At 37.3% G+C, this 26,770-nt stretch overlaps 1 protein-coding gene across 8 annotated transcripts in view; it reads left to right on the plus strand.

The window, feature by feature from the left end:
• Positions 1-603: 603 nt before the first annotated feature.
• LOC135219751 (uncharacterized) overlaps positions 604-26,770 on the plus strand; it is a 240,489-nt gene continuing 214,322 nt past the window's right edge. For 5 of the 8 annotated variants that reach the window (XM_064256791.1, XM_064256795.1, XM_064256792.1 and 2 more), the window contains exons 1-2: positions 604-631; positions 1,536-2,005. The gene's annotated coding sequence lies outside the window, so the exon portion shown is untranslated. Of the gene's footprint in view, positions 710-1,535; positions 2,006-26,770 lie in introns of all 8 variants that reach the window. The other 3 variants (XM_064256789.1, XM_064256788.1, XM_064256793.1) reach the window with 3 other exon arrangements.

The following is a 26,770-nucleotide window of genomic DNA, read 5'->3' on the forward strand; positions in this document are numbered from 1 at the left end:
TCAACTGAGGAGCTAAGTAGCAAACTGCATAAATAAATCAAGTGTCATACGAACAATTACTTGTTCGAGTTGACAGACAATATCAAGCGAGCCGATTTAACATGTTCCCAGAAAATTTTACTGAACTCTGAATTTATTTGGCTTCCGAGAAACTGTGAACGTCAGTATGATCAAGAGGCCGCTAGCAACGTTCTTTACTCTCTATAGTACAATATGATTTTGTTGATATTATAAAAATGAGTGTTTTTTTTACTTTTGAGATATTGTGCCTTGTTTGAATCTTTTAATTTAATATATAAAGATAAATAAAATATTATTTTATGTGAAAGTGTCATATCCTAAGGAATATTTCTGTAGTCAGAAATGACCATTGGTGGTTATCTTTTTTAGCAAAAAGTGTATAAAATCGATTAATTTTATTCAAATTAAACTATCTAAATGAAAATTAGAATGTAAAGTTAATTTTATAATCCCATTTTTCTGATGCATGTGTGATTTTGAGGTGACTGGGAAGAATTATCTTTAGTGAACGTTCCCCTATTGCACTCGCTATATTGCCAGAACGAGAACGGCTGGGGACGAGACAAACAAAAAGACCGAGGCAGTATTGTCGTGGCCGTGACTGAGTAAGGTTGGTTGTGCGTTTCTTCTCTCGGAAATATGTGTTGTGTGCCCCCATAAACTGTGTTAGTGACCTATTGAACCTCGGGTGGGTATTGATGATACCATCGTCATATGGTTCTACGCCTCGGTTATGTTAGTGGGCTGTTTACAAGGCAACTTTTTGTTGTTTTTAAAATGAAATCACCATAAGAGAGGAGAGAGTTCTTGGTAAACCGTATAGGAGGGGAGAGAACAAACCAGGTTATTTCGTTTTATTTAAAGAATTTGGTCTCAATTCCAGTCATTCTCTCTCGCTTCGTATGTGCTTCTCTGGGTAGCTTCTATACAAGCCCCAGAGTACTCTGCGATGGTGACAGTTGTGAATTTCATATTTTTTTTAGGCGTAGCTTTTTCTGTGTAGCTTAGGCCTATCAGCGTATGCTGGTATATTTAGGCTTATGCTGGAGTCACTGACAGTGTCTCCACATTTTGTCTCAATGTAGATTTATATTGCCTTAGTTTGCTCAATGTAAATAGTAATTATGTTGGTATTACTTGCTCCGGTTTACTATTGATAAATTTCAAAGCAATTACAACCCTCCCTTCAAAAACGTTGTCCAGTACAAAACCCAAGCAAGACCTGTAGGAAATAAAAAGGGTTTCTTGAACATGAATAGCATTTTAATTTAGCCAAGCTGACTCAAGTAACGCTAAGATTTGTTCTTCGGTATTTTCGGTTGCAGGCTAAAAAGACACTAGACCTGTTAGAAAAAAAGGCAAATTAATTATTAAGGTGCACAGATAGTACAAAGTACAAGTCTTTCGTAAATTTATACAGAATCTTAGACCTCGATGTTGACTGTATTATAAATCCTTTTAACCGTTTACAAATTGTTTTTGGTTTTCATGTGGAGGCCTTTTTTATATTTCAGGTATTTAACAAATCACAAAAATAGTTTAAGTCGTTATTTGGTCTTCCAGTGACCATTTCTCTCATTTTGCGCCCAGTATATTTGTTACTACGATAGGCGAATTGTGTCACACTAGCATCCGATAATAAATTGAGTAGATCTTGTGAATTCACACAATCCTGAATTGAGAGCAGAAAAAAGAAAGAAAGAAAAAAAAAAACGCTTAAACGGGCGCACAGACTTAGACATACCCGGTACAAGAAAACACCAGGCTTGCTCGGAACAGCTTCTTCCCACGACTCCGAGGGTTGAAAGACCCAGATCTTTCATTGCCGAGCGGTTCAGAAGGGTAACTAAGAGAAAATAAAAGGACTCCCATCTCTCTGGGGGCGTTAATGCGATGGTAGGAGTTACCTGGGCGGACATCTTCAGATGATCATGAAGCTCTCCGTTATTCCGAAGGCCTCACCTCGTCTCCCGTTGCTGCAAAGGTAGGTTTTTTTGGGGGAAGGGGGGCGGTTGGGGAAGGAGAGGGGGTGCTACCCACCAAAAATATCAATGAGTTTAGTCAAATAAACCTACCCTGCGAAACATCTGTTTTATGGTTTGTAATTCTTGCGTAGTTTAACTTTTTGTAATTTGTTTGCTTTCATTATTGAATTTAAGAAAACAATTTAATTATATATTAAAGTTATTTTTTATACCTGTCGAATATTATCATATGTGATATATTGGTTCAATGATTATTACCCCACTTAAATCATCATGTTTTTGGAGGTCCCTATTTAGCACACTCGGCAGCCCTTCGTCTGCAAGTTTTAACATATTTCTCATTGTTGAGGTAATTTATTGAGCAGTCCGGGTACGTGCATCAAAAAAAAAAAAAATCCAATATCCAAAACAATTTTGTCCAATATCTTTGTTGCATCTTGGTTCCATTACTCTATACTATTGATTCATGCTCTTTTATATATATATATATATATATATATATATATATATATATATATATATATATATATATATACATACACTTGAGGAGTTTACTTTAGGCATTTCGGTTTCTTATTCTTTATCGCTCGTCGGTCATGACTTTATAATAGGCCGCTAATGAAACTCAGTGTAAATGGTCGTAACCGAATCAATCGAGGATTTGCTCTTTGTGAATTTGGGTGCTTCGGTAAATTCCTTCATTTTAGTAAATGAAGAAATGAGCCTCTTTAGAAATTTACTTAGGTTTTGTACGAGCATTTTTATTGTAACCATATTCAAGTATTGATGATGTTGCATTTCAAGGGTGATGTTATCCTGTCTTCTCTACTTACAATACGTGTTGTGTCATATTTATACGTTTATCAATCAGTACTCCAGAGGTCCTCCCCATATTATATATTTGCTCTCATTCAATATTTACTTTGACTGGACCCTTTTTTTAACCATATTAATAAAGTTTTTAATTCATCTCCATTTACTTTTAGTTCATGTGTCCAACACTTTTGATACATGCTTCCCAATTTTTGTCTGGGTATCCTCCGTATTAATAGTTTTGCAGCTCAAACACTCCAGTGTTACATCTTTACGTCTGTCGTTTCATCACAAGCTCGTTTACTGCTGAATGAAACGTGGCTCTCAAGTTTGTTAATATTAAAACTGCACATTCATATTACCGTATTTGGGTTGTTATATCAGACCGCAATTTTCTTTTAGAATATTTCTTTAAAAAAGATGTCTGTGTGCCTCTGACTATGGATCGATTTGATTCTAGGTTTATTTAATCTACTTTATTCTTATGCATGAAAAGTTTCTGAAATAAGAAATGAATTATCAAAGAGATAAATATATACATAAAAAGATGCAGGGGAATCATTGCTTACGTTGTATATTATATAATATATATATATATATATAATATTATATATATATATATATATCTATATATATATATATATATATTATATATATATATTCTATATAAAACCTCCAGGGGATGTCCATGATACAACGATTAAAACATCAATTTATTCTAAGAATCGTTTCGCACATGAAATTCTCTGTGCATCATCAGTCTGTGAAAGATAAAGACACATTTATAAATAACAAACAATAAAAGTGTAAACAGGAATTCACATATATTAAAAATAGTCTTAAAATTACATAAAGAACAAAGTAAAAATGAAAAAACAGGTTAAAAAGAGACTGCTTAAACACCAACCGTTCATTGTGAGGAGAGAAGATGGAATGAACTACGACAAGTTAAAAGTAAACGACTTCAACTATGCCAGGTACAGAGTTGCTGAGGACGTGTTACTGTTAAGAGAGGGAACAAGCCTCTTGATATATAAAGACTCAAGGGTGGTTAAATGGTCAGGATGTTTGACATGGTCTATTATGGAAAACTGTTCTTTTTGTATTTCAATTTTGCAATTAAAAGCATGATTTCTGATGTTGGAAAATTCAGGTTGCTTTATTCCCTGACCAGTGCGAAAGCTGAAGCCCAAGTGAGAGCAATATCTGACCCTTAACAGCCTTCGAGTTGATCCGACGTAAGAGCCCGGACATCCAGGGCATGTAAATTTATATATAACGTTGGATCGCATAAAAGGCTGAAGGCGATCTTTATAGTTAAAAAAGGAACCAATTGTGCAGGTATTGCTGGATATGAGTTTGACTTTAAGGCATGGTATCTCCTGTTCAATGATTCGTTTCAGGCTGGATGTAAATTTCAAGTCAGATATATAGGGGATTGTGACATAAAATAGTCTTTTAGGGACATTAAAAATTAGGTATTGGTGGCTGCAAAAATTTTGTAAGTATTTTGTTGATGGTTTTTTGAACAATGTCGAGTGGAAACGAATTAGATTTGAAGAAACCTAGCAAAAAAGTCATTTCCACGTGGAATAGATGCCAAGACGAAGAGTATTTCAGTGCTCTATTAACCAAAGTTTCTTCAAATCTAATTCGTTTCCACTCGACATTGTTCAAAAAACCATCAACAAAATACTTACAAAATTTTTGCAGCCACCAATACCTAATTTTAATGTCCCTAAAAGACTATTTTATGTCACAATCCCCTATATATCTGACTTGAAATTTACATCCAGCCTGAAACGAATCATTGAACAGGAGATACCATGCCTTAAAGTCAAACTCATATCCAGCAATACCTGCACAATTGGTTCCTTTTTTAACTATAAAGATCGCCTTCAGCCTTTTATGCGATCCAACGTTATATATAAATTTACATGCCCTGGATGTCCGGGCTCTTACGTCGGATCAACTCGAAGGCTGTTAAGGGTCAGATATTGCTCTCACTTGGGCTTCAGCTTTCGCACTGGTCAGAGAATAAAGCAACCTGAATTTTCCAACATCAGAAATCATGCTTTTAATTGCAAAATTGAAATACAAAAAGAACAGTTTTCCATAATAGACCATGTCAAACATCCTGACCATTTAACCACCCTTGAGTCTTTATATATCAAGAGGCTTGTTCCCTCTCTTAACAGTAACACGTCCTCAGCAACTCTGTACCTGGCATAGTTGAAGTCGTTACTTTTAACTTGTCGTAGTTCATTCCATCTTCTCTCCTCACAATGAACGGTTGGTGTTTAAGCAGTCTCTTTTTAACCTGTTTTTTCATTTTTACTTTGTTCTTTTATGTAATTTTAAGACTATTTTTAATATATGTGAATTCCTGTTTACACTTTTATTGTTTGTTATTTATAAATGTGTCTTTATCTTTCACAGACTGATGATGCACAGAGAATTTCATGTGCGAAACGTTTCTTAGAATAAATTGATGTTTTAATCGTTGTATCATGGACATCCCCTGGAGGTTTTATATGTGTATTCACTGACCTGCTATATATATATATATATATATATATATATATATATATATATATATATATATATATATATATATATATATATACAGATGCTGGCTCATCTCCGTTTACGAGGACTTTTATTGTAGTCTGAGATCCCCTTTTATGTAAAGGAAAAAAGAAAACTCATTAGGTACGAAATCTGTGTAAATATATAGCTAAAACAATTCAAATGGCACTTTTTCGATTCATTCAAACACGGTTACATATCCGGTCATGCCGATTATTTGAAGTCAGTAGCTATTATCAGCAGCGTGAAGCGTGTTGTGGTATCTATAAAGTACATCGTTTTTCTCCTCTGATCGCCTGGCGACTACTGGTATGTGAGTGATCACAATTTTAATGTAGAATTTGATAGTTATATCCAGGAACGAGAGATTACACGGATAAGTAGTGTTTCTCATTGTGCTGGGAAGAAATTATTTTAAACCGTATGTTATGGTTCATGGTAGTCCTTATGTGGCTATATTTTTTAATCTTTGCAAATCCATTTAATCTCAACTAGAGGTGGTGTCAAACAAAGCTCTCTCTCTCTCTCTCTCTCTCTCTCTCTGTCGGTGCTGGTAGTAGGTACTGTTGGGAAGTTTCAACCTTACCGTCAGCCGCAGTGGAGTTCATTGGATGTGCTCTAATTATAATGGTTTTGGAATGATTTACGAATTACATGAAATATTCATTTCCATTCACCAAAACTTGAAAGGCTTTGCATATTATTGCTATTAATCTCAGAAGCAAGTTGTTCTTGACTTGTCGTTTTTCAACTTAACAAAATCGTCTGCTTGTCAAGGCATCTCCGTTCTTGGCCGATATGTGCACTTACGTTCGTACAGGCGGCAGTAACCGAGAAATAATCCTCTGCCAAAAAGAAGCGAAGGTTAAAATATAATGAAGCTATTATTCTTTAGGTGTTTCTCTTTCTGGACATCTCAAGCATGGCGCCTGTGAAATGCGCAAGTCCTCTCTCTGTCCGCTGGGGAAACTTGACGCTGCTGGCGGAGAAATGATTAGTTAGATGCGACCTTAATATACGAAGTATACGACTATCTCTTTGGTATTCACTGCATCGAGGAAGGAGCCGTAGGCAAAGACTGTAAAGGCGCTTAGGCCTAAACTTAGCGAGCCCCGAGGAGTTGCCAGAACTCTAGTGTTTTATGTTTCTTATTATTAGGATGGCCTCTGTGTTGGGCTTTAGTTCAGAATCGTCTGTGTTTTAGTCTTTTGAAGATGTTACCAGTATTCTTTCGCTTTACATTACAAAAACAATAGTACAACATCTGTTGGCATGGTAGTTGCCAGTGTAATTGTTTATATCACTCATCGCATCTTAATCATTATTAATACTTAAATCTGTCTTAGGTTCTTTGATATCCATGTGAATGGCACAACATAATCCATGGCTCTACTGTGCCTGATTCGTGACAGTTACTTCAGCAGTGATCCCAAATTTAAGCTGATATGGGTTGTGGCTGCTAAATAGTGAGCGCTTGGCACGATCCTGGGGCTTGGATGAGAACCCCTCAAATAGAAGCCTTCATGTTGGTCAGTTTCAAAACTTCTGGTTGAACTAATTAGGTTTGACCTTCGTTAACCTACGTTCATGTCTGAACTTTTTATTTAGTCATTGTTTTATATCTGCTGTTATTTCCTGGTGTATTTAATTCTCAGCGGAGGCTGATGGACGTGTTCATTAGCCTACCACCCTCGGAGAAAAAAGTAACTAGTTTAATCCCGGAAAAGGCGGTGAATTCTATGTTAGTGGTAAGTGAAGTGAAACTACCATCGAACTGAGTACTCAGAAAATGACTATTTCCTTAGATTAAGTAGATTTATTCATGTTGTAACATTCATTTCTTCACAGTCGGTTGGTTTTATTTTAAACATTCATGTTTGCGTAAACCTTTAATTTATGATTACGTGAACGGGTATGTAAATAGTTGAAACTGGGTAGTGCACAGAAATGTTTGGCTTCAGTGAGGGTGGTGAACGAGACCAAGACTGGTTGCCTGAGTAGGACACGCCAACGCTTCCACTTCTGGCTAATAAATAGTATAGCTCAATGGATGGAATGATGCGAGAAGACCACCTTGTACTAACCCACCCGGAAATTCAAATATCACTGGTATTTCATCGTCGTTGGTTGTATTGACTTAAAACAGATCTGCACCTTCAAGGCTTTGCACTATTTCATTTCATACGCAAAATGATCAAGGATCTCTTGTGGGGGGGAACTGGGTTGGACTGGTTGTTTTCAAAAATGAGCTCAGATTTTAGGGCCGCGAATAAAGAGATTACAAATGTAGTCAGTTAACGGCGTTGACTTCTGCACTCTTTATAGACCTTTGCGTATGAGTATGTTTTCTTTTTCCATAATAATGAACGAGTTATGTACAGGCTATACCCCCTTCCCCCCTTTTTTTGCTGATAATTATTTGGTTAATATGTATAGATGTACTACTTATGTTGCGTGAAGTCTTAGAAAACTAAAGGCGAATCGGTCACGGGTGCTGATTTATATTAGGCTATCAGCAGTCGATTGTTGTTTATGTTATATTTATTTAGTTGATCTCTCTCTCTCTCTATCTCTCTCTCTCTCTCTCTCTCTCTCTCTCTCTCTCTCTCTCTCTCTCTCTCTCTCTCTCTCTCTCTCTCTCATATCTTTTATCCAGTAATGTAATTTCTTAACCATTTTTATGGCCAGTTCAATTGCATTAATCGTGCAATCGAAAAATCGGTATTGGCAGAATTTATGGGTCTGGTAAACCCGCCCATTGAAAGGATTATTTGATTAGCAAACTCATTTATTTCGGAAATTGCTTCTGATCGCAGTTTCATTGAATAGCGAAAGAAACAATATTTAATGCAAGTGTTTTTGCGGGTCAGGTCATATTTATTGTTTCCCTGGATGTCAATAAAGAGATGGATTTTTTTTTTTAGCTGAATTACATACCGTCTGTTTTCGACTTGGTTTCCTATCTGTCTACCGATGTCAGATTATTTCGTTTTTCATGCAGTTTTCTTTGGCGTTTGTATTTGCTGAAAGAAATTGAATACATTTTATCAATATTTTCTGAAATGACGTTCACCATTACATATTTTTGCTTTTGTAACCTTTATTCGTTGAATGACTGGGTTCATGCCAAATGATTTTCCATTTCTCATTCATTCTGATATTTTGATTAGCCGTTCCTGGTCAATGCTTGAAGGCTTTCCGAAGGTGAGTGCATTTCATAAAACTGAATGAAAACTATATATATATATATATATATATATATATATATATATATATATATATATATATATATATATACATATATATATTTATTTATGAGGAGGAGGGAGTGAAAAGGGCTTGGGAAAAATTTGTTAGAGGAAGAACATCGAGAGGGAGACAGATAATTAGGTGGCGAGATAAAGTGAAGGAAGATATGGAAAGAAGAGCTTTGGTGGAGGATGGTGCATTTGATAGAAGGCAGTGGAAAAGGCGCATCAGGCAACCGACCCCTCAATGTAGGAATAACGGTGGGAATAAGAATATATATATATATATATATATATATATATATATATATATATATATATATATATATATATATATATATATATATATTTTGCATTGAATCGATCCCTTGAAACTAAAAATTCTCACTTGAACACCCGTGCAGATATTTTAGCAACACCAACTGCATAATACGCATGAAGAAAATGCTCACCAGCAGTGCATCGAACCCCGCTACTCACTGCGACATTCAGCCCCCCACTTTGCAACCACTATATCACTTTACTTGCGTATGTATATTATATGATTAATATATAGGTATACATATACTAAATAAAACCTATTAGAAGAAGAAAATCGAGTGAGGGAGAGAATTTGATGGCGAGATAAAGTGGAGGAAGATATGGAAAGAAGAGCTTTGGTGGAGGATGATGCCTTAGATAGAAGGCTCATCAAGAAACCGACCACTTAATGTAGGGATAACGGTAGGAAAGAAGATATATATATATATATATATATATATATATATATATATATATATATACATATACGTACTAAATATATGATATACACAAGCACTGGGCGGTGAGGACAGATAGTCCTTGAAAGCTTGTAAGTTTCTTTAAATAAAACTCCGTGAGATAGTATTATGTTTAAATGAGGTCCTGTTATTAAATGTATTAATGCACATAACAGTTGTGCATGTGATCAAGTACAGTTACTATCTGATATCGAGATGGACTGGTTCAGGAAATTTGGAAGATATGTATGTATATATATAATTTTTAGAGAGAGAGAATGTTTGTATCCAAAACCTGGAGATCATTCCATATAGTTGATATGGGTGTAAGAGCTTTATAGCAGCTCTTCATATGAACTTCTGCAGTTGATCCAAACCTCCATAGTTGACGGGGCTGGAAGTATGTGTGAGGAGGTAACTCTGTATAACACAAACACTAGGAGACTCCCGAGTGCCACTTGAGATGTTAGAGCTCTGGACGTTAAAGACATTACTCTAAGGGTTATCATTTGGACTTGAAGGTCTCAATATGCTGTTTCATAGAATGTGTAGTGCATTAATCTCCAGTTTTATATATGCGTAACCTACACGCTTGCACGCTCGCGCGCGCACACACACGCACACACACACACACCACACACACATATATATATATATATATTATATATATATAATATATATATTATATATATATATATATATATATATATATATATATGTTGTGTATAGGTATATCTAGTTCTTGGGACTTGCCGATATGTCTTAGGAAATTTTTCTTGTGCCCCCTTTTTTTATGAAATTATCGAATTATGTAATTAATAGAGAGGCTGCTGATATAGGTTGCGACCAAAGGAGGAGGCCCTGTTAAGGTAATGAATCTCCTGGGACCATAGTATATAAAGGAAAAGTGGGTGTTTTATATATATATATGTATATATAAATACATATAAATTTATAACATGTAGGTATTTCATGACTTGGTTGTGAACTTCTACTGCCATTGTATGGAGGTGGAATCATTCGTGTGTGAATGTTTAAAACTGGATTTTGCAGCCTTGTTCCAACACTGGAAGGTGCATTCTGCTCTTGCTTTTTTCCCAAAGCCCTTCTTCTTATTGTCCGTAGCGTTTTGTTACTGGGTTCCAAGTCTTCCGTTATATATCTTTTTATTGTAATTTATTTAAACATAAGATTAACACGGGGCTAATATTACTTTGTAGTATGTACTTGGGATGGGTATGTGTTACTCGGTATCCATGTCCTTTGTATAAAGCTGAGGTTTCGTCTTTCGTTAATATGAGAAATGGAGCGAACTTGTACTGGTTTTCCAAGTTCGTCACGGAGACTCGAGTTCATTTGCTTGTTGGAAGATTGAAGTAAAGATCGCTCTCTTAAAAACTTCCATTTGGGTCCAGTAGCTTGAGTGAAATATACGATAAGGTTTTTCTGGTTGCTTGTAAACCACTGAAGTTCACAGTCACGAATTTCGTGTATTTATTCTTTAGTATGCGTTGTATTTGTTTTTATTTCTTTAGTATGCGTTGTATTTGTTTTTATTTGCGTACTCATGTTCGTATTTATTCATTTTAAACGAGCAAACGTCAAACTCTGATCATAAAGGCAATAGAGCGCTGAGGATTTGCATGCACACTTACGATAAAGCTCGTTAAATTCCCCTCGAGCTCTTTATTGTTGGAAACTGACATGACGAGGCTTCGGCTCCTGACGATTGTTACGGTTGAAGCTGTCCTTCTGCAAACAAGCATCATCAGAGCACGTTACCTAATTGCTTGCTTTCGGAAAGAAGTCTTGTAGATTGTGTGCTTTTTTTTACACGCTTTTGTTTAACATGACTTCTGTGTCTGTCTGTCTGTCTGCCTCAAAACTTGTAACTCAGTTTTCGACCTGTTCCCTTCGTCCGATGGTTACTCAATTCCGGTGACAATATAACGTTAAAAGATCAGTAGTTCATCAGAGACCTCTAATGACCCTACAGTGACTTCTTGTATCTTAGGAAATCTTGATGTCTCAAAAGTGTACTTTAACTTTTTAGTGCGTATTAAGAAAAGCCTGTTTCAATTTTTATTTTATTTTATTTTATTTATTTTTTAAATATTAAAGACTATAAGGACTGCTACCCGCCATCTGACATAACCCAGAGGAAAAAAAGGTGTGAGGAAGAAGACTTTGGCTGAAAAGCACCAAGGAAACTTTCGGTCGACCCTTTCAGATGAAAGAGGGCAGAGAATACCAGAAACGGTCGACCCTTTCAGATGAAAGAAGGCAGAGAATATCAGAAACGGTCGACCCTTTCAGATGAAAGAAGGCAGAGAATACCAGAAACGGTCGACCCTTTCAGATGAAAGAAGGCAGAGAATGCCAGAAACGGTCGACCCTTTCAGATGAAAGAAGGCAGAGAATGCCAGAAACGGTCGACCTTTTCAGATGAAAAGAAGCAGAGAATGCCAGAAAACGGTCGACCCTTTCAGATGAAAGAGGGTAGAGAATACCAGAAATAAACGGTCCGACCCTTCAGATGAAAGAAGGCAGATAATGCCAAAACGGTCGACCTTTCCGATGAAAGAGGGCAGAAGAATGCCGAAACGGTCGACCCTTTCAGATGAAAGAAGGCAGAGAATGCCAGAAACGGTCGACCCTTTCAGATGAAAGAAGGCAGAGAATGCCAGAAACGGTCGACCCTTTCAGATGAAAGAGGGCAGAGAATACCAGAACGGTCGACCCTTTCAGATGAAAGAGGGCAGAGAATACCAGAAACGGTCGACCCTTTCAGATGAAAGAGGGCAGAGAATACCAGAAACGGTCGACCCTTTCAGATGAAAGAGGGCAGAGAATACCAGAAACGGTCGACCCTTTTCAGAGAAAAGAAAGGGCAGAAGAATACCAGAAACGGCGACCCTTTCAGATGAAACCAGAAAGGTAGAAATGCCAGAAAACGGTCGACCCTTTCGATGAAAGAAGCAGAGAATACCAGAAAGGTCGACCTTTCAGATGAAAGAGGGCATGAGGAATACCAGAACGGTCGACCCTTTCAGATGAGAGGGCAGAGATATACCAGAACGGTCGACCCTTTCAGATGAAAGAGGGCAGAGAAATACCAAGATGAAAGAGGGCAGAGAATACCAGAAAAGGTCCGACCCTTTCAGAATGAAGAGGCAGAGAAATACCAGAAACGGTTCGAACCTTTTCAGATGAAAGAGGGTGAGAATACCAGAAAAGGTCCGACCCTTTCAGATGAAAGAGGGCAGAGATACCAGAAACGGTCGACCCTTTCAGATGCAAGAGGGCAGAGATACAGAAACGGTCGACCCTTTCAGATGAACGAAGGGCAGATAATGCCGAAACGGTCACCCTTTCAGATGAAAGGAAGGCCAGAAGAATGCAGGAAACGGTCCTACCCTTTCCAGATGAAAGAGGGCCCAGAGAATTTACAAGAAACGGTCGAAACCCTTCCAGAATGGAAAGAAGGCAAGAATTAGATGCCAGAAACCGGTCGACCCTTTCAAGATGAAAGAGAGCCCAGAGAATTTACCAGTAAACGTTCGAAACCTTTCAGATGAAAAGAGGGTAGAGAATACCAGAAACGGTCTACCCTTTCAGATGATAAAGAAGGGCAGATAATGCCAAGAAACGGCGGAACCCTTCAGATGAAAAGAAGGAGAGAATAACCAGAAAACGGTCGACCCTTTCAGATGAAAGAAGGTAGAGAATGCCAGAAAACGGTCGAACCCTTTTCCAGTATGAAAGAAAGGGAAGGAGAATAACCAGAAAACGGTTCGACCCTTTCAGATGAAAAGGAGGGTTAGAGAAATGCCAGAAAACGGTCGCCCCTTTCAGGATGAAAGAAAGGCAGATAAATGGCCAGACCACGGTTGGAACCCTTTAGATGAAAAAGAAGGCCAGAGAAATGGGCCAGAAGCGGTCCGAAACACCCTTTCAAGATAAAGAAGGCCAGAGAATACCAAGAGATCAAAGCTTTGCGAGAGACACTGTTTATTCAATTCCAGGATTACCTATTTACTCTCCCTCCCCGTAGGGAGGTAGTACCTCCAGTGCACCTCGTGCAGTGACTGTAGGCATTACTTACGGTTCTTTGCAGCGTGCCTTCGGCCCCTCTCGGTCCTTTGTACCTCCTTTCATATTCTCTTTCTTTCACCTTACTTTCCACCTTTTCCTAACAATTGATTCATAGTGCAACTGCTTTGAGGTGTTCCTCCCGTTACACCTTTTAAACCTTTTAATGCCAATTTCCGTTTCAGCACTGAATTATCTCATAGGTCCCAGTGCTTGGCCTTTGGCCTAAATTCTATATTTATTTATATTCATTTCAATTATTTACTCTCCCCTTTCTATCTGTCCGTCTATCTGCTTGCCATATATATATATATATATAAGATATATTATATATATATATATATATATGATATATATATATATATATATATTTGTGTGTGTGTGTGTGTTATAGTATACATCGAGCTACAATGTCCTTTAATATCTAATTCGCTCTACCTCGGAATTAATATATTTTCATATACCTATGCTTAACCGATGGGGAATTTTTTACACGATAATAGATTTGCCTGGTCCCAGGAGCGAACCTAAGAAGCCATTCAAATCCAGGACGTCAGTGGAAGCTTTTACCTACCCCACCACCTCTCGCGGTGGTGGGGTAGGTAAAAGCTTCCACTGACGTCCTGAATTTGAATGGCTTCTTAGGTTCGCGCCTGGGACCAGGCAAATCTATTATCGTGTAAAAAATATTCCCCTTCGGTTAAGCATATATGAAAATATATTAATTCCGAGGTAGAGCGAATTAGATATTAAAGGACATTGTAGCTCGATGTATGTATATGAATCACGGTAATGTGATATGACTTATATGTATATATAGTATATATATATATATATATATATATATATATATATATATAATATATATATATATATATATGTATGTAGTATGTATATATATATATATATATATATATATATATATATATAGAGAGAGAGAGAGAGAGAGAGAGAGAGAGAGAGAGAGAGAGAGAGAGACCACCTTTGTGAAATACTTATGTCAGTATAAACAGGAAAATACTCATGCTGTTCAGCTGAGTGATGTCAGACTTAACTAGTTCGGCTTTTGTCTTCATCTTGAAGGCTGACTCGAATTTGGGAAAATTTCGTCCACTCGAATTTGGGAAAAATTTCGTCCAGTTTCTGCTCTTGAGCTCAAGTGAGCTTTTCTGACTTTGTTCGAGGTATGCTTGTATAAAGTAGATTGTTCGCGTTTTCGACCAGTATTCGCGGGAAACCGTTTGGACGAAAGGGATTCAAAGAGAGATCATTGATATCGGAGTCAGGGCTGGGTCGTTAAGAATCTTCTCTAGAATTGTTCTGACTGAAATGGCGAAACTTACGTGAAAGTTTCCTAATGTATTTTAAATTCAAGTGTGCTCGAACCTATAGGGCCCTGAAGCCAGGAAAGATTCCCAATTTGCTTAGCCATTAAGGAAACGATAGACCTCTGTAGCCTAATAAACTTATTTGATATTTATACCACAATGATAAGGTGTGGGTGGCATCTACCTAAATGGGCTGCAGATATTGATACTATATCATCTCAAACTTTGTGTAAGAATAAAAGTGATCGAAATGACTAAGAATAAGGGCCATACCATTGCTCTGCGTATGAAGGAAGGTTTATCTTGAGACCATGATTGAGGAACAAAATGAAACGAGAATTGATAAGGGAAAGAACAGTATCGGTTTAAACGAAGAAGATGACGTACATGCTATATTAAGTGTTTATTTTGAAGCAGTTGGATGAAAAAATAGTTGATAAACGCAGAGAATTGAGTAGGGAGCATATGAGGCTGGAAATGATTGACGATAGAACTGATGGGGCGTTAGTTCGGCGGTTGCTGAGGATATGTGGCGTTGAAGTTGATGTGTGGAGAGTGTGGACATTTTCATAATGAAAGTAAAATATATGGTAGAGTATTTCAACCACAGAATGACTGTTTTTGTTTAAAAGTAGCCTGAGACGTGTGTTATGTCTCCCTGACTATAGAACTCCAGAATCTTCACAAATGGAGTGATGCGAGGAGTCAGAAACGAACAGATGTAGGTACAAAGTTGTATAAGAAAATGGAGTGGGAAATGGGTGATGTTTGTGGACGATGTGTTGTTGATTAACGTAGTCAAGAGAAACTTAAGACGCTGTTGCAACGCGATTTTAAAAGGAAAAATGGTAGATTGAATGCGGTAAGAGTAAAGTCGTGATATTTCATTAGAGTAAGCGTGTCATCCATGAGTGGAAAGATGGACCTAATTTTTTTAAGATGTCTTGCTCGTATATATGTATATATATTATATATATATATATATATATATATATATGTATATATATATATATATATATGTATATATATATATATATATGGGACGGTATATTGGCAAAAAGACTATAATTAGAAGTCTTCAGACTTCAAGGAAGACTTAGAAATTGCAATGCTGTTTCAGAGCTTTATATATAAGTATATTAAGCTGCTAACGTTATGTTTTTTTGCACAGAGATTCATAGGTAATTCAACACTTAAAGGTTGGATATGGCAGTGACTCCTCTTCTCTCTCTCTCTCTCTCTCTCTTCATCTCGTCTCTCTCCTCTCTCATCTCTTCCGGAGCCACCGTGTATTAGAAAAACAGGTTTTGTACACACACAGTTACACAAAACTTTTTTCTTAATACATGGTGGCGCCAGAGAAATTAAAGATGGCAGTGGAGTTGTAGTTCAGGGTCTATCTGGTTTTTTGTGAAGTCACTCCATCTCCCTTGAATCATCTGCGCTGAAAATATTATGATATAAGCCTAAGTAGGTATTCATAGAAATATTCGAACAAGTCGACTAAAAGAAGAGTGGAAGCGAAGATGCGTTTGACATTCCCGTGGTTGATGTGCAGACATCCAACACATGTAGTATTGTAAAGCCTCGTGTAAGCCATTGATAAACAGGACATTGAGTAGTTCAAGAGGATTGGAGGATAGTGAAGCTGAGGACAACAGAAGGGGATGATACCTGGTAAGGGAGGGGAAGAGATGGCGAGTCCGAGAAAAGGTGGGGAACTCTTAGTAAGAGGGGAATAGATGGGGATCTTGGGTATTGGGATTGAGGGAGGGAGTTACGGGGAGTCTTCTTAAGACAGGGGACTTGTGTAACCTCGAGGAACAATGGCAAAGGGTAGTGAGACTTGAGAGCTGAATGAAGGGTGTGCAGGGACCAGTAGAAGAAATGGCGGAGAGGAAGGGAAGAAGACTCGCAGATGCTGGTCAAAGTATGGGTGCAGATGGAAAGCTTAGGGTAAAGTTAGAGGAAGAATTACCCATATATCTCACGCGGTACACTGTAGACATTAGTAAAGGTTGTTTTCAGCGTCATTTCGGCCCTTAGTTGCACCCAGTGTTCAGCGTGACTTCGCATCTATTCTCGTTTCGTTTCCTCCGTCTTACTGCCCCACCTCTGGCTCTGAGTTCTGGTTGCAACTGTGGTTTCTACCCTGTGTCCCGTCGAGACCATTGCACTTCGTCTCATTTATTTTCTGGATCTCTTTTTCTAGCTATCCAGTCACTCCGGCTCCCACTTTTCAATGTCTTGAGCGCCAAGAAAGGTCGCAAGTGCTCCAGTGCTGGGCTTTATGGCCCAAATTCCATGAATTGTTCATTCCAGTTAAGTATATCTTAGTTTTGCCAGACCACTGAGCTGATGAGCAGCTCTCCTAGGGCTGGCCCGAAGGATTAGATATTTTGACGTGGCTAGAAACCAATTGGTTACCTAGCAACGGGACCTATAGCTTATTGTGGGATCCGAACCACATTATATCGAGAGATGAATTTCTATCACCAGAAATAAATTCCTCTGCTTCCGCCGGATTGGTAGCCGAGCGCGAAATCCACTCATACAACGAGGAACTCTTGTTCATTCCAGTGTCTTCCCGACATCTCATCACCATCTTTGTCGTCCACCTTCACCCTTCGCGTATGACTTTGTGTATACTCACTTTGTGTATACTTGAACTTTGTGTATACTCACTGAAACTTCGAAGTTGTGAGAGAACGCTTTTGGTAGAACTTGAAAGCACAGGAAACTGACATTTGAAACTTTCCAGGGTCACTCTGTTTTAACTTGAACTTGCCGATTGAAACGTTGGCCGCTTTAATTCAATCTGAAGAGTTCACGATCGATATGTCTGGTTGACATTTGAACGCGGTTATTGAAGTTTTAAGGAAATTCTCGATGCTTCAATTGCCGCGAATGAATGTTCAGATTGCAACTTTAATGTTCCTTTTAAGCGGTCGAGTAGTTGTGTTTGGATGTAGTCTCGTGGGTTGCTCATTTGTTTATTTTGCTTTTCTGTAAGAGGAGATTTGAAGTAATGGGGCCAGCCAGATTGCGTTATGTATGGAATATTTATGGTGACACGTTATTAAGTGACGCTTCTTGGTTTGGTTACCGACTCTCATGGCAATAACACCAGTCCAAGGTTTAATTTGTTTAGGAGGAAAGGCGAGGACCAGAAGGACCTAACATTGAGTAACCTTTGTCTCCTCGACATCCAGTAACACTCAGTGCTTTGCAGTGCTTTATTGAGAGAATCACTACTATTATAATAGCAAGCAAACAAAATCCAAGACTACCCAAGTCATTGGCAGTTGAGACCATCATTTATGCACCTGCAACCTACTTAGAAACTTTTTTTTTTTTTAATTATCTTTTCACAGCACGTGCGAAATACAAGTGTCTGTGGTTTATGATTATTATTATATTATTATTATTATTATTATTTATTATTATTATTATTATTATTATTATTATTATTATTATTATTATTATTATTATCATCATTCGGACTCCCTCATGTGGCAAAGATGCCTTTGCAAGGTTTAGTTGCTGGTTGGGATTTTCAAGCATTTTGTGTAAATTTATGTGTGGAGAGAGATAAATCGCACCAAACACCCCCACATCACTAAAGCGCACCAACATCGAAAAAGCGGAAATTATTCAACATTTTCATTTTTGCTCTCTAATCAATTGAACATTGTTCATTCTCTCTATTCAACTCTTCATTGGTGCGTTCGTTTGTCGTGGCTTTATTTTTGGAATGATTTATTTGTTGCGTCTACTGCACATTTAAAATAATGACTGTGCATCAGTGTAGAAAGCAAAGGAATGTTCCTGTCATCGCTTCTGAAGAACGATGATCGTAATAGATACAAGTGGTAAGTGGCGAAGCTTTCTTGTGTTGCAAATGCCTGGCTCATTCACTCGTTTCACATTAAAGTTCAGTAGATAGCACTCAAGAATTGTTACAAGGCCTGCCATTTAAAAAAGAAAATATTTGCATAGCATATATCTCTCTCTCTCTCTCTCTCTCTCTCTCTCTCTCTCTCTCTCATCGTCAAAAATACTGATAAATTAATCTAAATAGTCTACCATCTGACGGCATCAGTTGCAGGGCTGTGTTTCCAAAGCGTATTGGCCAAAATAACCTATAAATTCATCAGAGTCAACCAGCTGACTGAATACACCCGGTTGCACCACCCCCATCGTTTTCATTCGGTTTGTATGATGGCCTTTGTACGCTGCATAAAAGCGTGAGGTTGTTTGCTAGCTTTGAACGCTGTGCATAAAAGCGCACCGTTTGTTCTGGCGTCGAAGAAAAGTGGCTCTAACTCCTTTATTTTGTCCTTTTCTGTTTCGTCCAGACTATTTTCGTATTTTGCTAAAGGGGTTTCGTATATCTTGGCCTATTTACTCCTTTTTCTTTCTATCTTTTTGCACGGGATATTGCCGGTTACACGATTCACCTTGAAATGAGCCGATAATAAAGGGGACGTCTATATGGTGCAACACTTTGAATGGAATGCACTTTGTTGTATAGCGAACGGACACAGTGTCTTTAGTTCCCGGCCTTGATGATGACTGTGATGATGAATATGTTTTATCTGTTTCAATACTTTAACTCTTGGACGAGTACATTACGTTAATACTATGATTATGATATTAATTTTTACTGTCATTGTGTGGACTTTTCTGATATTACTTATAATTATCGTGAGTAAACTTATGCATTTATGGAATTTAACCTTGAATAAGTTGGACAGTTTTAAAGATGGTACTTCGAAGTCAAGAAAACGTGTGTCCATGGCACGAGTCGAAGGTTCCAAGCCGGCTTCTTGTTACTGTTTGAACTCGAGCTCTACTTGTTAGTATACCTGGCTCAGTGGATTAACTTTTGTAGAATAATGTGATTATTGTGAATATCTTTTCATATTTCTAGATTATGAATACTTTTATGCAAATACATAGTCGCTCGGATTATTTCTCTAGACTTTGACCTTATATAGTTTTCACACGGAACTCTGAACTTGTCAACATGATGGGCACATTATTGGGGAGAAGGACGTTCCAGAGTGTTACATACGTCATGGGAGCAAACCTAGTCAAGAGCAGAAATAACCCCACCTCCCCCTCTCCGCTACCAACACACTCAAAAGTAGTATTTGATGGAGAAAAATGACAATGGCTTGTATGCATTTCAGTATGCCTTGCCATACTGCGCTGACCAGTAGCTTGAGTGTAATTTATGTGGGACTTGCAACGCTGTCATCATTCGTCTTTGGATTGGAAAGCCGTTTTGTAATTGCAGCTGACCCTCTTCTGGTCCATTGTATTTTCATTTGACTGACGTGGCTTCGAAGGATACCATAGGAGACGCTGAAATGCACTTGTCCTTATCTAGTGGTGATAGGGATGAAGTTTATGAAGCTCCATTTATTGAAAAAAGAAAAGAAAAAAAAATTGGAAAAAAACTGCTCGCCGATCAGCTAGAGATAGCTGAGGAAAGTACTAGTAGTTATGATGGTGGAAATTCATGTCTAAATACGAGGCAGAGAATAAGTAGTAATGATGAACATGTGTTGAATAATCCTCACGCGAGTTGGGCTGTGGATCCTGTTTGTGGCCGTCGAAAACGCTTGTATTTCCCAACTTACTTGACGTGGATCATCACAACAAAAAGCAGGGAACGGTAAGGCTTTATCATTAGAAATTTCCATCGTTTGAGGTCTTGTTTAAGGAAGGTAAATATAAGCATTATGTAACTGTCAACGATGATAGAGCAGTTGACTATTAAACAATACCGGTTGTGAAAACGTTGTACTAAAACCAATGGATGATGACGAAAAATACGCAAAGATGATTGTGCTTGAATACTCATTGTGTCCAGATCCAGAAGGTTTGCCTGTTGATGATCGAGTTGTTTGGGCCAAGAGACGTGAAGTTAGACAAAATGGAGAGAGATTGTTTGTTATCTGTATTTTGTATAGAAAGGTATACCTATGTATATAAGGAACATCCTCGATTTTGCTTCAGTTGCAGCAGATGGGGTCATTTGGCATTTTAATGTGACAGTTTTAGATGTCGGTACTGCAGCAAAAATCGTGATTCAAAGGAATGTTTAGAAACAATAAAGGAGAATGTTAAGATAGTTCCGAATAGTTTAGGGGCTGGTGGGGGTTCTGTGTGCATGAGAGAGGCAGCGAGTTACTCTTCAGATTTGATAAATATAGGGTCTTCACTTAAAAAAAAAGTGGGTAGACTTCTGGGAAGGAGGACCTTCTCTTGTAATGGACGTTTGAAAATTACACCTGTGAATGGAATTTTCTTCACAATCGCGTCTGGTGAAAATTGAGTTTTCCCTGTACCACATGCTCTGATTTACAGAATGATGGTCCCAGTGTCTGGACATATATATTTGGGTCCAAGAAATTCATGTATGTCATTAAAAAATCGGATAAACCAATCCCAAGGGCTCATTTCTGGTATTCTAAGCTTTGCCGAATCACATTATTATGGTGATTTACACTCTGTGCTTAGTGTTCTGAGCGAAATTTCGTATTTGTACTGTAAGATTTCAAGTAGTTTACACTTTAATTAGAAAACAATGTCCCATTCTATCAAATGGAAATTTCACTGTATCAAAGATCAGGCATCATGGAGGGCAAACACCAATTGTGGAAATTATATGTTCCCACAAAGACTCTCTTCTTGAGGGCTACAGTCGCAAAATCTAGTACAAAGGACACCCTTCCTTTTGCAGGAGCAGGAATCCTTTGTACATTTTTTACACCCGCAGCAAACTGTGTATTCTTCTGGCATATGGTTGTGCCCAACAATAGGAAGTAACAACTCATTATCCAGCACATATCCAAATGATTTGGATCTGGTTTGTCAAAAGCAGTCTCAAACACACAAAGCATTTCCTTAGTTGCAATGCATGCTCTGAGGATGTGAGCCTTGAGGTAATTCATTGCTTCCCTTGCTGTGGAAATACAAATGAGACCGCAACTCATTTATTATCTGAACTGCTGTACCTTTCTTGAGAACTTGAACCAGGTGTGCCTCAGCTTTTGCCAAACTATCAGACAATTTTGGCTCATGAATGTAGTGGCCAAACTCAGGCAAAAATTTCGCTGGGTTTGCATTGAGACCGGCCGGTTTTGTTCCAACTTTGCTGGTATAATCACTTGACAAGGGCTTTAGCAGAGTTGCAGAATTTATACATGCATATGGGATTGGTGGTGAATGAAAGAAGTAAAATTCAGTCATGAATTATTAATGGTAATAATTTTGTAATGAATTGTAAAGTTTTGGAAATGGTTAACTCCTATAAGTATCTAATTATTTATATAGGTTTTATAAGATCATGGATGAAGGTAAGCACTTGAAGGTTTGTCTGACAAGAACAAAGCCATTGCAGGTGTTATCTAATAGGGGTAATGGTGCTGGGATATCTGTACTGAGAATGTTTTATAGTAGCAGAGTGGTCAGTTACTGACTATGCCATGCCTTTGTTGATAATTTACTCAGAGGAGGAGCTGAGACCCTTGAAAATTTTGCAAAAAGGCTATAAGGGTTGTATTAGGATGCTCCATGAGTACAAATGGTAAAACTCATGAGATTAGAATTAACTCCACCAAGTATTGTAGACAGAATCCAAGAGATAGCAAGTGTAGCTGCTCTCCGTATGATTAGAGGAGAAGAAAAGGCATTGAAGATGACTGTTGATAATGGTTCAGGTAATAGAGGTTTCACTGTTAAATGTAATGATTATTTTAAGAAACTGTACAAAGTAATGACGAAATATGACATTTTACAGTATTGTGTAAAGTTGGAAAAAGTTTTGTCTATGAAACCATGGTTATGTCGTAGAATTAATGTTAATAATTGTACTGAAGTCTTTAAATGCAATACATATGACATAAACCAGTTGTTTTTGTTTAAAATTAGTACTTTGCCAAGATGTAACACCATCCACATGTACTGTGATAGCTCTGTCAATGAAGTGAAGGCTGGGTGTGGAGTCACTGCATGGGAATTTTATGAGGCTGACATATGCGTTGATGAGACTTTGTTTTTTAAGGCTGCGTCCACACGATCGAACTAAGTTCGATGTGACGTCAGAAGTGGAGAAGCGGCGGGCAAGTTCTGACTTTGCCCGCTGTTTCTCCGCTTCTGACGTAGCATTGAACAGAGTTCGTCAAACCAAGTTCGATCGTGTGGAAGCAGCTTAAAAACGAATTGAGGGTAAGACATTTATTTCTGCTGAAGTACACTCGATTCAGGAAGGGTTGAAATTGGTGGTCAATAAAAGAAAGGATGTGTTTGTTTTTGTTGATTGTCAAAGTGTTTTATTTGATCACTGTAGTAAAAGTCATGTTGACAGTGATTTGGTTAATGAATGTAATGTATTAGTATAAGTGATAGAAGCATATATGTTAAGTTTTTATGGATACCTTCTCTTGCAGGTATTCATTTAAACGAAATGGCTGGCTACAGACAAAGATGTTATTGTCATAGAGAGTACTATGAGTATGAACAGAATTAAGAAAGGAATGGAGTATGAGAGATGTGTAGGGGGAAACAGCTGAAATTCAAATAATCATAAACGATGGCAGTGCAAGTATGAGACACTGTTTGTTTCAGAAAAATACAAATACTGTGTATGGTAGAGTTTTGTCTAATGCGGACACTTTACAATGAGACTATGTTTGGGTGGTATAAGTATTGATGGCAGTATGTTTATGTTCAAGGAAGATCTTAGAATGTAATGAATTATCAGAATTTAGAGATTCTCAAATTAACGTAACCTATCAAGTAAGTTATTTTTTGGATAATGGTGTTTGTCCTAGATTTGTTCAAAAGTTTCCCAACTTTTACTGAAACAAAGGATTTGTAACAATGACGGAAAATATGTAATGCATATTGAATATAATTTATTCTTTGCTGGTGGGTATATTAGCATGTGATGTAAATTACTGTGTCAGTTATTCTGTAAAAGAAACAGAATAAAATAAACTTCCCTATAATGGAATGCCCATATAACCAATGGAAAGGGAAATTCAGTGTCCTTGAGTAAGATCCAGCTGAAAAAAAAGAAATGTGCAAGTAAAGAAATCGCCAGCAAACAAAAAAATTGCATGAGTTAAGCATCAAGTGATAAGGAAGGCATTAAAAGTTCCTTGACCCTGGACAGTGTGACGACGTGCATCAAAGCGAACGTGCTCGCTGATGCTGCACGAAAGGGAAAATAGCGGCACGACTAACTTAGTGGCACTAAAGGAGATCAAGAAAGGAGTTGCCCATTGAAATAATGTTAAAAAATCGTCATTTTGAAGAAGGAAAGCTCCTCCCCGAACATTTATGTGTAGAGGGGTAAGGAAGGTCTTGCTGTTCGAAAGCTTTTATTATCCATTAAAGACCTTATACTAACATGCGATATTATTGTGGACCTGCAACCAATAGTCATATTTGTATGAGTGTATACGATCAGTCACTCGTAATTATGCTGTACAGATGTACGAATGTTCACCTGCAATTAAGTCCACGCACGTATCGTGTGTGGTCGGTTTAAATGTCATATTAATTAGCCAGTGTATGGCTCCCGATTATTTTTGCCCTTCCGTCTATAGCGTGGGATCAGTTGTGCCATCTTATTTTTCCTAATTCTGTCAATTAGTGATGAAGGGCATTTAGTTGTTGCTGGTTCCATTAACTGATTGATTCTTTGGATTTTTGCACTGGTCGTAAGGTTGAGTTGTTATACGTAGTATGCCGGTTTAATTGCGAACCCCAGAGTCCTTATAAGTTTATGAAGAAATGCAGTCTGGGGCCTATTGGATTTTCCTAGTCGTGGAGATTTTGAAGGGTCTCTTAGGTCAAGCAAGATTGCGTCATTATAAGGATACACTGATTCTCTCTCTCTCTCTCTCTCTCTCTCTCTCTCTCTCTCTCTCTCTCTCTCTCTCTCTCTCTCTCTCTGCTGGTACAGAATGATGGCAGTTAATCGACTGAGGTGAGTGAGGAACATTAGTTTATAAGTGAGAACGAGATCTTGATGTCTGTTGTTTGCACGCGGAGAAATCTGGTATGTTCCCTCCTTGCAAAAAGAAGGAGCTGGAATAGCCATGTGACACTTAGTACTGAAGTGTGGGATTAATGTAATTATAGTTGTTTGAGGATCTCTTTCGCTCTTCATTTCACAGAGCCACGTTGTGTTTAGTATAGAAACCCCACTTGAAAAGATGACCCGATTTCTCTCTTGCGTCTTCGCCTTTGCTAAACGACTTTCGTGACCTTTTGGCCACAGATACGATCATTCCTAATCGTTATCCATCTCGTTAAACTTGCCTCTCTCTCTCTCTCTCCTCTCTCTCTCTCTCGTTCTCTCTCTTCTCTCTCCTTCTCTTCCTTCTCTCCTTGCATGTCTCACAGTTCCAGGTTTTGTTAAATAAATGCATTTGTTCGGGTGTGTTTGCAATTTGTGTCACTGTGGGAAGAATATGCACTATATATTTAATGATCCAAAACTCATGTAGTTATTATACACACTAATTTTAAGATCAAGTGATTGATATTTTTGTTGTAATTATGAATACAATTTGATTATATACATATATATGTACTATATATATATATATATATATATATATATTATATATATATATATATATATATATATATATTTTTTTTATATATATATAGTATATATATATATATATATATATATATATATATATTATAATATATATATATATATATATATATATAGCACCAGACTCAATGTTGTTTGTGCAAGTAGGAGACGTTTTGAGTCAGGATAGGCTCTGGCCTTAACACCTGCCAAAACCAGTTATGAAATCTCCCATTTCTGATGGAAGCAGTTTGAGGAGGTCCATTAAAAATAGCGACCCCACCTATGGATTAAGGCAAGATATATATATATATATATATATATATATATATATATATATATATATATATATATATATATATTATATATAAGTATACACACATATATTTATATATATATATATATATATAGATATATATATATATTATATATATGTGTGTGTGTTGGGTGTTGTGTGTGTGTCTGTGTCTGTGTCTATGTGTGTGTGTGTGTGCGTGTATTTCAATTCAGTGTGATGTATTTAATCTTTCCATTTCTATTATTAGGATATAGGTAATATAGGAGTAATTACTTTTAGTCATTGTACTTACCACTGCTACTACTGCTGGTATACCTACTAATATTATCATTGTCACTGTTGCAAGATTTATTTTTATCATCATAAGGGTTATGATGAAAATTGTCTAATTGCACATAACGATACTATCACTACAAAGTTAAATTTTTACAGATGAAATCTTCACTAGCAGGTGTGATACCTTTAATTTTGTGGGTCTCATATCAGAGAAATGTAAACATGCGCGGATATATATTTATTTGTTTATTTGTGTCTAACAAACTCCACTTGCCTACGCACCTCTATAACATACGGGCGATGGTGAAGGTTTCGTTTATTAATATGATGGACCCCTTCGTTCGTTCGCTGTAGTTCATTTCGACAGTGGACTCCTCTCATTATATCATATATTATATATATATATATATATATATATATATATATATATATATATATGTATATATATATATATATTTATATATGTGTGTGTGTGTGCTGATGTGTGTGTGTGTGTGTTTGCACGCTTAGATGTCCTACAAGAAAAATCAGTGAAAAACTTGGTGTACTAGTAATATTAGATGCAGAAAAATGAATGCTCTTTCAGGCAGCGAAAAATTAATAAGATTTTGTGACCTCGGAAACTTTACTATATTCGAATAGGGGTTTGAAAACGTGAAAAACAAATTTGGTTCCATTTCTTTCTGTTTAGTAAAATTTTCTTCTTCTTCTTCTTCTTCTTCTCAGCTTAATCCC

Source organism: Macrobrachium nipponense, chromosome 1, assembly GCF_015104395.2.
Source record: "Macrobrachium nipponense isolate FS-2020 chromosome 1, ASM1510439v2, whole genome shotgun sequence".
NCBI lineage: Eukaryota > Metazoa > Arthropoda > Malacostraca > Decapoda > Palaemonidae > Macrobrachium > Macrobrachium nipponense.